General features: G+C 33.8%; 1 pseudogene; it reads left to right on the top strand.

The window, feature by feature from the left end:
- Positions 1-11,194: 11,194 nt before the first annotated feature.
- Positions 11,195-11,880, top strand: LOC103664749 (annotated as a pseudogene).
- The last annotated feature ends 4,258 nt before the right edge of the window (positions 11,881-16,138 follow it).

The following is a 16,138-nucleotide window of genomic DNA, read 5'->3' as shown; positions in this document are numbered from 1 at the left end:
AAAAATGCCAGTGAAGGATGAGAGTAAGCCAGTGTCTTTGAAAGGAATGATGGGTGTCTTAGTTCAGGCTCATATAACAAAATGCCATAAACTGGATGGCTTGAAAGCAACAGAAATTTACTTCTCATAGTTCTAGAAGCTGAAAGTGCAGGAACCAGTACAAGCTCTCTTAGGTTCTGTTGAGAGCTGTCTTCTGAGTTGCCGACGGGTTTCTCTTGTATCCATCTTCATATGGCAGAGGGCAGAAAGAGGAAGCAAGCTCTTGCCTGACTCATGAATACTAATCCTATTTATGAGAGCTCCACCCTCAACCTCATCTTAATTACATCCCCAAAGTCTCATATTCTAATACTATAAGGTTTTGGGATTGGTGGGTGGGTAGGATTAGTCAGATTGAGGGAAATGTTAAGGTGGTCGTGGTCAATGTAAACTATGAGCGGTCACAATTAGTGTGCATTGACAGAGTTCATGCTGGCAATGAAAGAGTGCAGATGTGTGGGTATCATCAGCACAGAAGACATAGTTGCCAAATTCCAACAGCACCAGTCAAAAGAAACTTTGTTTCCTTTTATCATACTTTGAAAATTCAACCCTAGAAGAGTTAGAAGCAGCACCTAGCACAACAGGGGATGCTGTGGAATGAGAAAGGTGAATGATAGGGTCTTATTTCCCTTTACTTTTCTTCAACAAACAAATGGACACATGTCTTGTCTGAATTGTGGTAGAGCTGTGTGTAGAAAAATAAATTGAAAGCATTGAAAAAGTTAATTTTGATTAGACTGTACTTAGTAATCACTTCAAGTGAGGTTTTCAAATACCTGTATGTTTTTTGAAACCATCTGGGGTCTACTTGAGAATTCAGAAGTTATTGAAGGCTACAGGCTGGGATGGAGCATAGTGGTTGGGAATTATATAGAGATGTTTCCTGATATGTCTGCCAACTTCAGACATTCAATAAAAGTTATAGGATTTATTATTATGCTTCAAGAATAAATAAATGAATAGATAAGTGTTAGTATGTCAGAATAATACCACAAATTTAGATGAAAAAAGATAAGCTGGAAAATGTTGATAATGTTAACCAAAAAGCAAAGTTTTTAATGTGCAAATAAAAATTTAGATTAAAAAAATTATCCTGATGTGTAAAATATAAGAACAAACAGGTCAAAGAAAAATAGATATCAAAGCCAGTAAATACACACAGTAATGCTTGCCTCACGTGTGAATCATAAAATATAATTTTCCATTTGTATTACTGGAAAGCATTTTTAAAGTTATCTTTTTAAAAAGAAAATATCAAGGGTTGATTAGTATATGAATAAAGGGTACTCTCATATATTCATTCTGTGTGTGGACAAATTATTGAAAACTTTATGGATAGTGATTTGGCAACATCTAAAATGTCTCTACTTTCAAATAGTAGCTGCGATAAATGAATATTTATACTAATCATCATAGTGAATTTGCCTCTTACCAAATTATCTTGCTCCTAAAACTTGTGCATTTGAAAATCTTCTAATTTAAATGATAGTAAGATGCCTTCAAATATTATATTGATAAATAGTGGGTGTTTTGTATTTCACTTTTACAAAGATCAGAAAAAAAGCATGACTTGAACACTACTTTTCTCTTTTAAAGATTTATTTATTTATTTTGAGAGAGAGAGAGAAAGAGAGAGCACATGAGCATGCATGCTCAGAAGTTGGGGGAGGATAGAGGGAGAGAATCTTCCAGCAGAGGCAGGGCTCGATCTCAAAACCCATGAGATCATACCTGAGCAGAAACCACGCTCAATCGACTAAGCCACCCAGGCACTCCAATGAAGCTACTTTTGTTCTACAGCTTGTAATGATTAAAAATAGTGGGTATGTTCTATAGTCAACCATGTTAATATCATTTACAATCTCTAATTATTATCTTCTCTGATTTTTCATATAGATTACTTCCATACTCTTTCTGTTCCCTGGAGTTACAGGCAATAGTAAAAAATGTTTTATGGGAAAAATTACTTTTCTCTCATTCTAGAGAGTAGTCTAGAGGATGGAGCTCTAGTGTGTGTGTGTGTGTGTGTAAAAGAAATAACCTGCATGATCACCTTTAGAAATTATAATCAAATATATAGTGGCTAAGGGCTTGAGTTCTCATTAATTCCAATGTTTTTACATTTGAGATACAGTTTGCAAATGTTTGAATATTCATGGTGTTTTCTTAACCTGCTTTAAATAAGAATAACAATAATGCAGACTGAATAGAATTAGTTAGTAATGAGTATTTTATTTTGTTAAACGTAGATACTTGAAGAACTTGTCCAGTAGATTGAAAAGGATGACATGACATAAAACAGAATATTTTGTGTTGTAATAGAGAGGACTTCTGTCCCCTCTTCCTGTATCATGTATTTGGTTAACCTTCTATACACTAATTCCCTGCTCCAGTTGGGCCATACCTAAGGCTCTTCCTAGGAACCTTACGTGCTTTTTGGAATATATAATTCACATCTTCATAGGTAGAAATTTAAGGCTCCAGGGTAGTTTCAGGAAGGAAGAATTTTCTCTTCCTTTCAAGGTCCTTCTAACTGGACTAAGAATCAAAATGACATGAGACTGATTAACAGGAGAAAATTGGGGAATCCATATAGACATGAAATTCCAAAGACAGTGAGGTAACATGATACTTATATGATCTAAGGAGAGAGGTAGAAGTCTGAGGATACAAAGTGGAGAAAGATAGGTGCGTCTGGGTGTCTCAGTCAGTTCAGCCTCTGACTCTTGATTTTGGCTCAGGTCATGATCTCAGGGTTATAAGGTGGAGCCCTACCTCGGGCTCAGTGTGCAGTCTGCTTGAGATTCTCCCTCTCCCTCTCCCCCTCCCAGCACATGCTCTCTAAATAAATAAATAAATAAATAAAATCTTTAAAAAAATGAAATGGAGAAAGACCATTAGCAGGAAGGTGAGAGGAGGTGTTTAGAAAACAAAGGTTGCCCTATTACGTTAGTTGGTTTCTTAGGTAAAGAGGAATCTCTGTTAATAGCTCTTTTTCTGGTACAGCAGGCAGCTGAGGGGGAGGTAAAGAACTTTTCCTAAATCTGCTGGGTTTTTATTACTTTTAACTCAAAGCAATGTTTATGCCAAGTGGCCCATCTTAGGGCTGCCTGCTCTTGGCCCACATAGTAGTGAAGTTTGATCACAGCATTAGAAGACCATCCAAAGTTAACAGAATACATTAGGCACAAAGAGTTGAAAGAAATCAGGTACAATTAGCAGTAGAATGTGTATGTACAACAAAAAGTTTACAGGTTTTCAGGTTAGATCATAGGCAGAGGGGTCATCTTCTATGAAAGTAATGCCTGGATTTTGCATCCTTCAAGCATGGGTTCTTGAGACACAAAGAATCCTAATCTGCAAATCCATTAATCAGGATTGGGGGAAATAATCAAAATGGAATACCTCTAGCACTTTTATAATTATAAATCAAATAACAAGATTCCCTCTACTGGTCTAAATAATCCTTTAGAAGCTACCTACTATGAGGTTAATAAAGTGTATGTACTCCCATTTTATAAGGTAAAATTATCTGGAAACTGTAGAAATTTTACTTTGGCTTGAAATTTCTAATAATCAACCCTATGTTATTTAGAGATTTTCAGTCCAAGCATGCTCTACTCCATCTTCAATCTGGAACTGATAATGTGTTGCTTGTGTTGTTGATTAAATTAATATGTAGTGTTCAGTCTCCAAATTCCTAGTGATAATTAAGGTATTCCTAAAATTTAAAGGCTTTTCTTCACACACATGTATAAATATCAATGTTCTCTTTGTCAAGATTGGTTCAGTAGTTTTTAAGAGAATTTAACATAAGGAGTGAAAATCAAATGTGATTATTAAAAATCAAATACATGTGCTAACTAACATATTATATATTTTCTAAAACAAGAATTAGAGTATATATTATATAGGCGTTAGAAAGTGGAAAGTTATAAAAATTGTTTGATTTCCTTCAGAGAAAAAAACTCAAAGCTATGATAAGGTAAAATTAATTCCATGATAATCCAAAAGGGCCTCGATTTTAATAGGATTCAACTTTATGTGCCATAAAAGAAAATAGATAAGACAAGAGAAAGAATGATAACATATACCTACCCTAATAAATCTGAGAAAAAGTCAAGAGCAGAGCCTTTCTCAAGGGAATAAAAGATAGCTTGTTACACTTTACCTGCCAAGAAGAAGGAGAATGAGAAAAGCAGAGAAAAGTATACAGCATAAAATGTACTGTGTCTCTGAATAAAACTCATGATATTTCCGGAATCCAGAATTCTGCCAGTAAGTACATTCTCTTAGCTAATTAGCATCACAGGAAGTGTTTGGGCCAGATCTAGCTGATGTTAAAATCTCATCATTTCCATCCTTGGTAGTTTTCCTAATTTAAGAAAATACTATTTTTAACTGAAAAAATAATGAAAATTTATTTCTCTTCATTTAACATCTTAAAAATATTAAACATTTATATAATTTTTATATTTATATGGTATTTCACTTAGAAAAAAGACTAGAAAAATTTCATCAAAAAAAATATTTATACCATGATTCTATGGTTATTGGGAGTAAGTATATATTTGCTTTTCCTAAAGAATGTACCCTCTTCCTTTCTTGTTTCCAGTTAAGTGGTTAAGTAAATCCCCTCACCTGGTTCTTAATAATATCCATGATAATAATAATAATAATAATAAAGTGATTCCACCCTAGTTACAGATTTTATTATATTTTAAATTGTTACTGCTTCTCCTTCCTTTAGCCATCAATCAGTTAAAAAGTTAATAAATTCAGGTATTTCTTAAATGTTTTCCTTTACTTAGCATAAGCATGTTTTACATAGCATTCTACCTTTCTCCATTGCAAAAGCTGAGATTTAAAAAAAATTCTAGGGGCACCTGGGTGGCGCAGTCGTTAAGCATCTGCCTTTGGCTCAGGGCGTGATCCTGGTGTTCTGGGGTAGAGCCCCACATCAGGCTCCTCCGCTAGGAGCCTGCTTCCTCCTCTCCCACTCCTCCTGCTTGTGTTCCCTCTTTTGCTGGCTGTCTCTCTCTGTCAAATAAATAAATAAAATCTTAAAAAAAAATTCTAAATATGACAAAATGATATCCAAATAGACTCCTTCTTTCACAACTTTATGTCACAAATTTGTGACGTTGTGTTAACATGATGAAAACTTTGGGGATATAGGTATTATCAGTAATCCATGAAATAAACTGATACTGCACATAGACAGCATTCTTAGAATTATCAGCAAAGCTTCAGAGCATTTCCTTTCCTTAAAATGTCCACAAATACAGTTTACAGAGTGAACCCTAGAGCTACAGAAACTAAACATAAAAGTGAGTTTAAAGCTTCATATTATTATAGAATTTCAAAGTGAAAAAAAAAGGGGGGCCATTAAATCAGTGTGCCCATCTTCAAGAAATGTAGAGCATTATTTCCTCAGTTATATTCCCCCATGATTTGTCCAACCTAGTTTTAAATGACTAAAGCAATGAGGCTTCCTCTAAGCATCCTTTGGGATACTATCCCATAGCCTAATTCTAAGTACTATTAGGAATTTTGGTAGGTGTGTGAATTCTCAGGACATTTTTATTCCTTGTTTCAGCAAATTGCTGTTCACAGATGACTTCATCAAAAAAGGTGTCTTTGTATAGAATCAGATGATTGAAAACTCATGCTACATTTTGCATAATATTTGATAGCTATTACCATCCTGAATAACATGTACTTATTTCCCTGACTCATTTTCTTCTATTATGATTTTATATAGTTTGTAAATAGAGTTACTGTGAACTGTCTCATGATGTCTAAAAATGGAAGGTGTGGAAGTTAAATGCAATCAAGTGAGAAAGATTAATTAAAAAAACTTGCACTCTCAGATAGTTTTAAAGATTGTGAGCTTTTTATTGTTTCTGTGATATGACTACTAATTGTTATAAGTAACTGATTTGACATTCTTTAACAAGTCATTTCCGGAAGTAGCAAGTGTTGGCCAGAGAGCAAATATGTGTTTGTATGTACTTCACAGACATACACAGGTATATAGCTACACACACATCTAAATATAAAACAAATATACATACACACATTTACCTATATATATTTGTTTGTATTTCTGTATATTTATCTTTCTGTATCAACAATACTGTAATAATTCCTGCTATGTAGGCACATGAAGGAGAGGATCTAGGTTAAAATATAAGTTGGAACCATCTCCACATTAAAATGGTAACTGGAGTCATTTAAAATAGATGAAAATCTCCCAGGACTAACTATAGGATTGTGTGTAAAAATGGGGGCATGGGAAAGATTTGTGGGTGCACCACCATTGAAAAAAACTAAATAAAACAAGGAGAGTCTACAAGGAAACAAAAATGGACAGACCAGAGAGGTAATAGGGAATTTAGGAGAATGAGATATGAATATCGAATGACAGTTTGGTGCTGATAGTACATAAATTTGTAGTGAATCTGAGCTTGCACCTGCATTAGCTGTATGGCATTACATAGGTTTCCAGATGTCTTGACACCTCATTTTCATCTCATGCAAAAAAAAGGAAAGGCATAGTTAAGTATATTACAGATTTGAAGTGTGGACTAAATATGGTAATATTTAAATTCCTGTGAGATATAAAGCCACATTTGATATTATTTTATTGTGTATCTCATTAATTCTATAATTAACATTTGTGTTAGAAATGTCAACTTGCAATGATCCAAGTGAAGAATAAATTATTGTGGGAAAAATAGAATAATGTGTTCAACTGACTCTAGAATAAAGAAGCTTCTATTTACATAGATTTTTGTCACATACATTATGTGTGGCACATTATGCCTACTGTAGAATATTTCCATTTTTCTTACTCTTTTGGTATTTAGGTCCACAAATGAACTCAGTAAAAAAAAGTCACATATAACAGGAAAGAGCAACACAATCAAATGTCACTACAAGCTAAATTTGATCAAAACATTTCACCATCTTACTTTTTGTGGATATCTGAAAATTCTTCTTAAATAGTGATGGTTTGTCCACTAAGCATTATTTTATTATTTTCCATATATACAAGTTTGAGAAAGGCATAAATTTTAGTAAATGGATTATCCCATTCACTACATCACTTTTGTAAGGCTGATTCCTGCAATTTTGTGTCCCTACCATTATTATTTTGTTGTTCTGTATGTCCCTAAAAGATTGAACCATTAAGCTGAGTTAGTTTTGACCTTTAAAGTGAGATTGGGGAAAAAAAAAGAATAGTCCAGTTAAACTGTTGCCATTTGGTTAAAAAAATATTGGATTTATTAATTTTATCATTATTATGTGCGCTGAGTTTTTCTTATATAAGATGACTTTAGAATAAAATCTCATGGTGTTTGTTTATACGTAAAGCCTAGAAAGGTCAAACTTTTTGGAGACTTTCCAAGTTATATTTCAGAATCCTATTATTTACATTTTTTCATAATGTTAAATGTCATTTTGTTTGCAGGCAGAGAACCAACTTCATTCCTCCATTATATTAATGGAATGAATGAAATTAAAAATGCATCATCAGATTAGTGAACCAGAGGAAGAGAATGCCTATTACTACTTTTAGTCAGACAGCACAATAGTATACACTCAGAAGGTCAAATGTTTGCTACTGTTGGGTTGTGTTATCACATAAAATGTAGAATAATGAGTTAAGACAAATTATACATAGTCAACGAGATAATGGTTTGCATTCTGTATCTAGTTTATGGATTAAAGGAAAAACATACATAGTATGAAGAGTTAGATACTGTCATCTGAACTAAAAATCTTGTAAAGCTCATCTATGTCTACTACTTTAATTCACCTTTAATTAAATGGTATTTAATTTAATACCATTCCCTGGTATTTTATATTTTACCACAATCAAATAGCATATATTCTCAATTTAATTTCATAATTTACTAATATACAGGCATTGCCAATTGAATTATTTATATTAATCATATTGAAAATAAGATCTGCCAGGAACATATTGAAAGTGAAATCAGAAATAGTGAATTTCAAATTCATATTTTATTGCTGTGCATATTGAAAATATAGAGAATCATCAAAATTTAATTTATGTGAAGACACTAAATGTATTACCATTGGGTCTTATTTAAGCTTTTGATATCTTTGATCATATCATGATAATGTTCATTTTGACTAGCTATGTCAAACAAAAGTGTCTCTAAATATCTTTATATATATTGACCAATCTCCAGTTTTTTCAGTTTCTTACAATCCCCAATGATTGCTCTGCTTTAGATGAATACATTATAGCCTCTTTATAGGCATTTGAGTTGAGCAACCTCATTTTTCCCTCAGCAGTCTTGAAATTGTAGGTATTGTATATATGCAATCAGATCAAAAACTCTTATACAGTGTGACATAAAACATTGATGTGTTTAAATTAAATATACTTAGATTATTTGAACAAATCTTTAAAAATAGTTTAAAAAATTAAGTTGTCTTCTAGAAAATTGATAAGAATTACTTAAAACTCTTCCAGGAAACCTAGATAATCATTGATTTCCCATAGATGATTAATGTGGTTTATTTATTTTATATCTTCACATAACAAGATATTAACAAAGTTAATAACATTCAAACAGAATATATGAAAGCACAAGATCTATAATATTGCTTTAAAATCGGCACATCCTCAGTGGACTTCTTGGGAAATATAAATTAATTGCTGCCAAAAATTTCTCACTTGTCAACTTGTAAAGTGCCAGAATTTTAACTTAATTAAGTACCCTATCTCCAAATACAGTCACCTTATGAGGTACTAGGGGTTATGATTTCAACATATACATTTTGGGGGCAGGAGGGATGCAATTCATCCCATAATAACCCATCTTCCCAAATCATTAAATAAATACATAAAAGAAAATGGAATAATGAATTTGTAACACTGGGCCATAATCACATACCAAATCAGGTTATAACACTTTAATTTATGTAATTTAGTTATAATAACTTTGTATTTTGTAGGTACATTGGTTTTGTGTGTGTGTGTGTGTGTGTGTGTGGTATCAGAGAGATCACACTAGAATCTCAACTTACTGTGTTATCTTTCGAAGTTTATTCTGTAAAAACTAGGTTATTATAAAGTTAAAATCTAATAATATATATGATAGTTTGGTTTTAGAGCACAATAAAGTTTATGTTTCCTAATAAATAAAAATTTACTTCCTTTTTTTCAATTCCAAGGTTATGCATTTTCCTTTAGATCATTTAAACTAATGAAAGCCAAATAAACAACTCCCTAAAATATAACTGAATTTTATTCTTTTTTATATGTAAAGAGAAAAAAAACCCCTGAAATTTACATATCATTACTGCACACTAATACATTTTCAAATTGATGATTCGAGTTAAGTTTATGTCATAAATTAGGACTGAAGGTCAAGACATTAAGAACTGAGTATAGTGAGAATATATAGGAGTGTGTGTGTGTGTGTGTGTGTATGCAGTAAGTATGTTTCATGGTGTATATGTGTGTGCGTTTATATTTTTAAGTAAGAAAACAAAGAAGAAATCAGCTCCCATATTAAATATCAATTATCAGTCTTTTACTGGCCCTCCCTATCAATACATAGTTTTCTAGGATTTTTGAATAAGATTTAATAAGGTTATATGACATACTTTATGTAAGCACCTCAAGCTTTTGGACATATTCTCAAAAAGAAAAAAATAATTGAGCTTAATACAGAGCCCTGCACATACTAAAGTATTTGGTAAATGTTTGTTAAATATAAAGATCTTCAAGAGTTACTGTGATGCTCGTAGCCAGTTTCCCAAGAATCTACCCTTTCTAATTAGCTTACAACAAAGCCTGCTCTTTTCTGTCTTCTGGGGTCAGCCCTTTGGTGAGGAGGGAAAAAGGGTGCACAATAGGAAACAGCGTAAGTGGAATACTGACAAGAGGAAAAAAGAAGCCAATAAACCAAACCAAGAATCTAATTTATCTTATGCTACCCAAGTCCCCTCCAGATCTAAAAGGGCAACTCCTCTCTGGCACTCAGAAGTAGGAGGAAAGGATTATTGTTTGGGTGGAGTGAGATGACTGGAACAAGTCCTGAAATATGTTTCATAACATTCTGCGCTACTGTTTTTCTGATTCAGGTGGTATATTTAACAATAATAATGTTCATTTGCCTATTCTTTGCCTTATCTGATGGCATTAACAAAGCAGCCTGTCTAGCAATGAAACTGAAGTATCTCTCGAATGGGGAGGGGAGAAGGGACAAAAGGAACATCTTCAAACTTTTTAATTAATTTATTATTTTAATAACCTGAATCAGGGTTGTTTGCTATAGTCTTGACTGAAAACTTATCAGTAATCATCAGACTTCGTTTAAGTATAAGTGTAAAGGTCATTTTTTGTTGTTATTTGGATGTAAAAATAATGACTTTATCTTTAAAACTGTAGATGGTACTTTGAGCAGATTGTCTCAGAGAATTGCCAAGATATAGATCAGTTTGGGAGTTGGTGGCAGGAAATTAGAATGAGATACACGGCAAAGTGTCAACAGGCAGCAAATGTGCATATCTCTGCCTTTTTATCAGTTTTTTTTTTAAGCAGCAAAGAGAGACCTGGATAAACAGATCTTTAGCAAAGAAAGAGGAAAGTCCTGCATAGGATGCACAAAGGGAGACATCATCTGATGGAGTAAAGTTAAATCTTTCCAAATTTGAACACATGCAGAACCTTAGTTCTATGTTAGATATTTTTTAAAAGGTATGTAATGTTCAAATTAATTGCATAAGACTATTTTAGTAATTCTCATTTATACTTTTTATATATAAAAATGATGAATGTGTTCAGCAAACATTTGAGATGTTTATTCACTCTTACTACTTAAACAGATGAAAGGAATTGAAAGTTAGTCAACAGAAAAATTATGTCTCCCTGCGTAAAACATCAGTTCTGTAGAAAACAATATCATAGAGGACAGCCATGTTTCAGTTACTGTGTAATAAACAAGATCTCCAAGAAGGCACATTTAATCAAAATTAAGGGAAAAACCATGGGCTAGAGTAACTAACACCAAACAGGGGAAAAGATCTTTGAAACTGAGTGAATGTGGTCTTGGATGGATTATCTGTTCACATGGTTGTCAAGGGAAAGGATGATGGTTAGAAAAATAAGAAAAGAGGAGCAACTGGCAGTCCGGGACGAGGGGGTGCTGCTGGGCTATATGCTGTGAGGGAGGGTCGAAGCTTCCTGCTGCTTGGCCACAGTAAGCATTAATGTCTTTCTTTGAGTGGATCAAGAGTGTGCTCCAGTTCCTAGGACTCTATAAGAAATCTGGAAAACTTGTAATCTTGGGTTTGGACAATGCAGGCAAAACCACTCTTCTACACATACTCAATGATGACTGATTGGGCCAACATGTTTCAACATTAGATCTGACATCAGAAGAGCTGAAAATTGCTAGAATGACTTTTACAACTTTGATCTTGGTAGGCATGAGCAAGCACATCGAGTTTGGAAAACTTATCTCCCAGCAATCAATAGGATTGTCTTTCTGGTGGATTGTGCAGGTCATCCTCACCTCATGGAAACCACACTTGAGCTAAATGCTTTAATGACCAATGAAACAATATCCAATGTGCCAATCCATATCTTGGGTAATAAAATCGACAGAACAGATGCAATCAGTGAGGAAAAGCTCCATGAGATATTGGGCTTCATGGATAGACCACAGGAAAGGAGACTGTGACCCTGAGGGAGCTGAATGCCTGCCCCAAGGAAGTGTTACTTGCAGTGTGCTCAAGAAGCAAGGCTATGACAAAGGCTTCCACCAGCTTTCCCAGTAAATTGATTGATGTTTGGACAGTGAAACAAAAGAGTTTTATTCTAGACTGATCCTAAAAAAAAAAGGAAAAGAAAAAGAAAAAAAGAAACAAGAGGAAAAAATAAGAAAAGAAAGGAAGACTATGAAGAATAAGTTAAAACTATGAGATAATGAAGGAAATAACCTGGGGTTAATAGGTGACAGAGGAATGCTGATGTTATCCTCTGTATTACATCTACAATTTCCAAAGATTTTATTATTGTTATTATTAGGTTTGTTATTATTATTGAAACAGAACTTATGCACACTAGAACTATTTTACAACAGCTTTTTCACTCTCAAGTTCTCTGACTCATTTCTGGTTGATTAATTTTACCTTCTCTTAGATTTTTAGATTTTGTCTGTTTCTGAAAGTATCCATAAAAAAAAGAATTATAGATAGACAGTTATTTTCTTACAGATTATTGGAAATATTTTTTTTGGTCTAACTCCTGGTTACCATGGTTGCTATAGAAAGTTAATTGTCAATTTAATTCTTCCTCCTATAAAAAGTAATCAATCTTCTCTTCCCAAACCCACCTATTTCCATCCCATTAGCTACTGTATTCTGGAGTTTTATTATGATGTGTCTAAGAATGAATTTACTTATATTTATTCTGCTTTGAATTTGCTGGCTCCTTGGAATTATGAGTTTGTGTCTTTCATCAATTCTAGAAAATCCTCAGACATTGTCTCTATATTCTGCCTCCGACCTGCCTCTTGACTTACAGAGTTCCAATTAAATATTTGTTAGACCCTTGCTTTACCCTCTATAAGTCTTTTTTTTTTAAGATTTTTTTATCCATTTGAGAAAGAGAGAGCATGTGAGAGCATGATCACGGGGGAGGGTAGATGGAGAGAGAGAAGCGGAGCAGAGTAGGACCCTGGGATCATGACTTGAGCTGAAGGCAGGCACTTAACCAACTGAGCCACCTAGGCACCCCACCCTCTATAACTCTTAATCAGTTTTCTGTATTTTCTGTTTTTATGTTCTTCCATACTGCAATCTGACAACATTTACTTTTTAAATTTTCTCTCTCTAGCTGAATTTAATTTGCTGTTAAAATCATTTTTTTAAAATTAGCTTATTTTATTTTTCATTTGTAGATCTTATTTTATTTATTTTATTTTTAAAAGATTTTTATTTGTCAGAGAGAGAGAGCTATTGCACAAGCAGCGGGAGTGGCAGGCAGAGGGAGACATGGGCCCCCCTCCGAGGAAGGAGACGGATGGGGAACTCAATCCCCGGACCCTGGGATCATGACCGCTACCCGGGTGTCCATGTAGATTTTATTTTAGTCTAGGTTTTTCTTTCTGTTTTTTTGTCTTTGTTCTTTAGTGAATCCTATTCCCTGGCTGTAGTTTCAAGCTGGCATTTAAAAAGATAGTAATTCCAGGGTACCTGGGTGGATCAGTCGGTTAAGCATCCCACTCTTGGTTTTGGCTCAGATCTTGATCTCAGGGTCATGAGATGGAGCCCCATGTGGGGCTCCGTGTTCAGTGAGGAGTCTGCTTGTCCCTGTCCCTTTGCTCCTCCCCCCACTCTCTCTCTCTAACATACATATATACATACATACATACATACATACAAATAAATAAATAAATGTAATCTTAAAAAAAATCCCAATAAACATCATGTTTTATTCCTATTCCCATTCATGGTACTTTGTTTCCATAAGAGTTAGATTAACATTAATTGTATCCTGGTTATACAATTACTAAAAATAAATGATCTTTTGATTTAATCTTAGAGTTAAGGTAAATGTGATTTCTTCCAGTGAGTCTCTGATAGGTTCTGTGAGGCACTTGTGGTTGCTACAAGTTATACAAAAAGTGAATTCATAATAGATCATAGACCTAAATATAAAATGTAAAACTATAAAACTTATAGAAATAAAAATAAGAGACATTGCTTTGACCTTACGTTTGATGATGAGTTTTTATAGCTAACACAAAAGTACAGTATATTAAAAAACTAATAAATTGTACTTGGTTAACATTCTCTCGGAACAAATAAGATATGAGCCATGGATGGGAAGAAAATATTTACAAATCACATATATGATTAAGGGCATTTTTCCTGGATATATAAAGAACACTAAAAACCAATAATAAGAAAATAAATTACCTAATACAAAAGTGGAAAAATGATATCAATAGACACTTCATCAAATATGGTAGATGGCAAATATGCATATGTAAAGATTCTCAACATCATTTGTCACTAAGGAGATATAAATTTAAACAATGATGAGATACCTTTGTGCACTATAGAATGGTTCCAAAATAAAAAAATAAATAAATAAATAATAAAACCTGTTAATATAAAATACTGGCAGGTATTACTCATGCCTGGTTGGAATTAAAAATTGTACAGTCAATTTGAAAAGATAATTTAGCATTTTATTATAAAGCTAAACATAGGTTTGCCAACACAATATAACAGTCACGTTCCTAGATAGTTAAGTGAAAACTTATTTTTGTACAAAAACCTATATGTTCATTCTTATAGAATCTTTGTTGATTTATAATCAGAAAGAACTGAAAGCAACCAAGATGTCTTTCCACAGATGAATGGATATGCAAAATGTATTGCATCCATACAATGGACTAACTATTTAGGGATAAAAAGGAAACAACATATTGATTTATGCAATACCAACGATCTTGGTAGAGACAAGCAGTTTAAAGGGCTTAATTATTCTGCCTTTTTGTCATTCTCTTATGACAAATACCAGGAAAGCAATTTGAAGATGCTTTTGGATTCTAAGAATATTCATCATAATTATGAACTCAAGAACCAAGGTAGTGACCTCATGGCATGCCTGTACAATTCATTGGATCCACTATAGGATGAACTTGAAACAGACTGAATTAATTATGGTTTTCCTCTGCTCTACTAGGGCAAGGCATGATGGTGGTCTAGATCACCACATCTCACTCTTAGCTCAGAATATGTTCCTATAGCTCTTGCAAGATGTAGAAATTCTCCTTTGTGTAGGAAAACCTCAGTCTTCCTCTTGTGTTTCTCCTTTACTCCCACACTACAACCATACTCACAACACTTCCGACACCAGATATGTGTTTTGTTTTGTTTTTCCCACACCAGGCAACTCTCTGTGACACCTATAATTTAACTCATTTCTGACATCATCAATCTGGAGATAGCATCAAATCCCAGAAATCCCATCATTAAGGGTTCAGTCCCACAAGACTGCCTCTCCCCACTTCAGATGTCAGTCACAAGTCCAGGCTTTCATCTGTGCTTCTGACCAACCAGAGGTTCCCACAACCCCTTCCTTGGGGTTGATCAATTTGCTGGAGCATCTCATAAAATTTAGGAAGAGTTTACTTACTGTTTACTGTTTTTTATAAAAATTTATGATACAGGATATACATGAACATCCAGATGGAAGAGATGTGTAAGGAAAGATCTATGGGATGGGGCACAGAGCTTCCATGCCCTCTCCAGGTCCTGCCACTCTCTGTACCTCCCTGTGTTCACCAACCTGGAAGTTCTCCAAACCCTATAGTGGGGCTGCAAATGGAGTTAATATTAATCATGCCTACATGATGAACCCTACATAAAGACCCCAATAATATGCATAACAGTCCATCCCGGTGGATGACTTACAGCTATAACACTGTAGCATGCTAGAGGTTATTATAACCTCTTACTACCACTGATGGACTCCTTACTGCTATCTGATGAAATTCCTGAATCTTAAACTAAGATTGTGCTTTCTAAGGTCACTTCTAATAGTAATGTCCTAGTCCAAATTTACTAAAAGTAGACTCTCAGTTGAAGATTATGTTACAATTAGTTTATTTGAAAAGTTGTTTCCAGGTACCTACATGAGGAAGTTGGAGAAGTAGAAGAGAAAGAATAGAAAACTATTAATATTGGTTATGTAATTACAGTGTTCCCTGGCTAGTAACACAGATCTTACCTCCTAGGGACTTTCTGATATACTGTATTGAATATACATGATTTGTTTCAGAAAGGGTGGGAAGGGGGAGTATTTACTTAACCTCTCCCATGCCACATTGTTTGAGGGTCTATCCTTGAGTCTTAAATTTCTGACACTTTGTCAGTAACAATAACATTTATATCAGAGAGCAAGTGTGAATATTAAATAAGGTATTTTTGCAAATTACTTATCAAAGTACTTATATAATAAGCCTCAATAGTAATAATTTTTGCTATTATTAAAAATCATTTTCAAATATCAGACATTTGGTAATGATCA

The sequence above is a fragment of the Ursus maritimus genome, unplaced genomic scaffold (genome assembly GCF_017311325.1).
Source record: "Ursus maritimus isolate PB19 unplaced genomic scaffold, ASM1731132v1 scaffold_15, whole genome shotgun sequence".
NCBI classification, from domain to species: Eukaryota; Metazoa; Chordata; class Mammalia; order Carnivora; family Ursidae; genus Ursus; species Ursus maritimus.
This window is presented reverse-complemented; position numbering and strand designations above follow the sequence as displayed.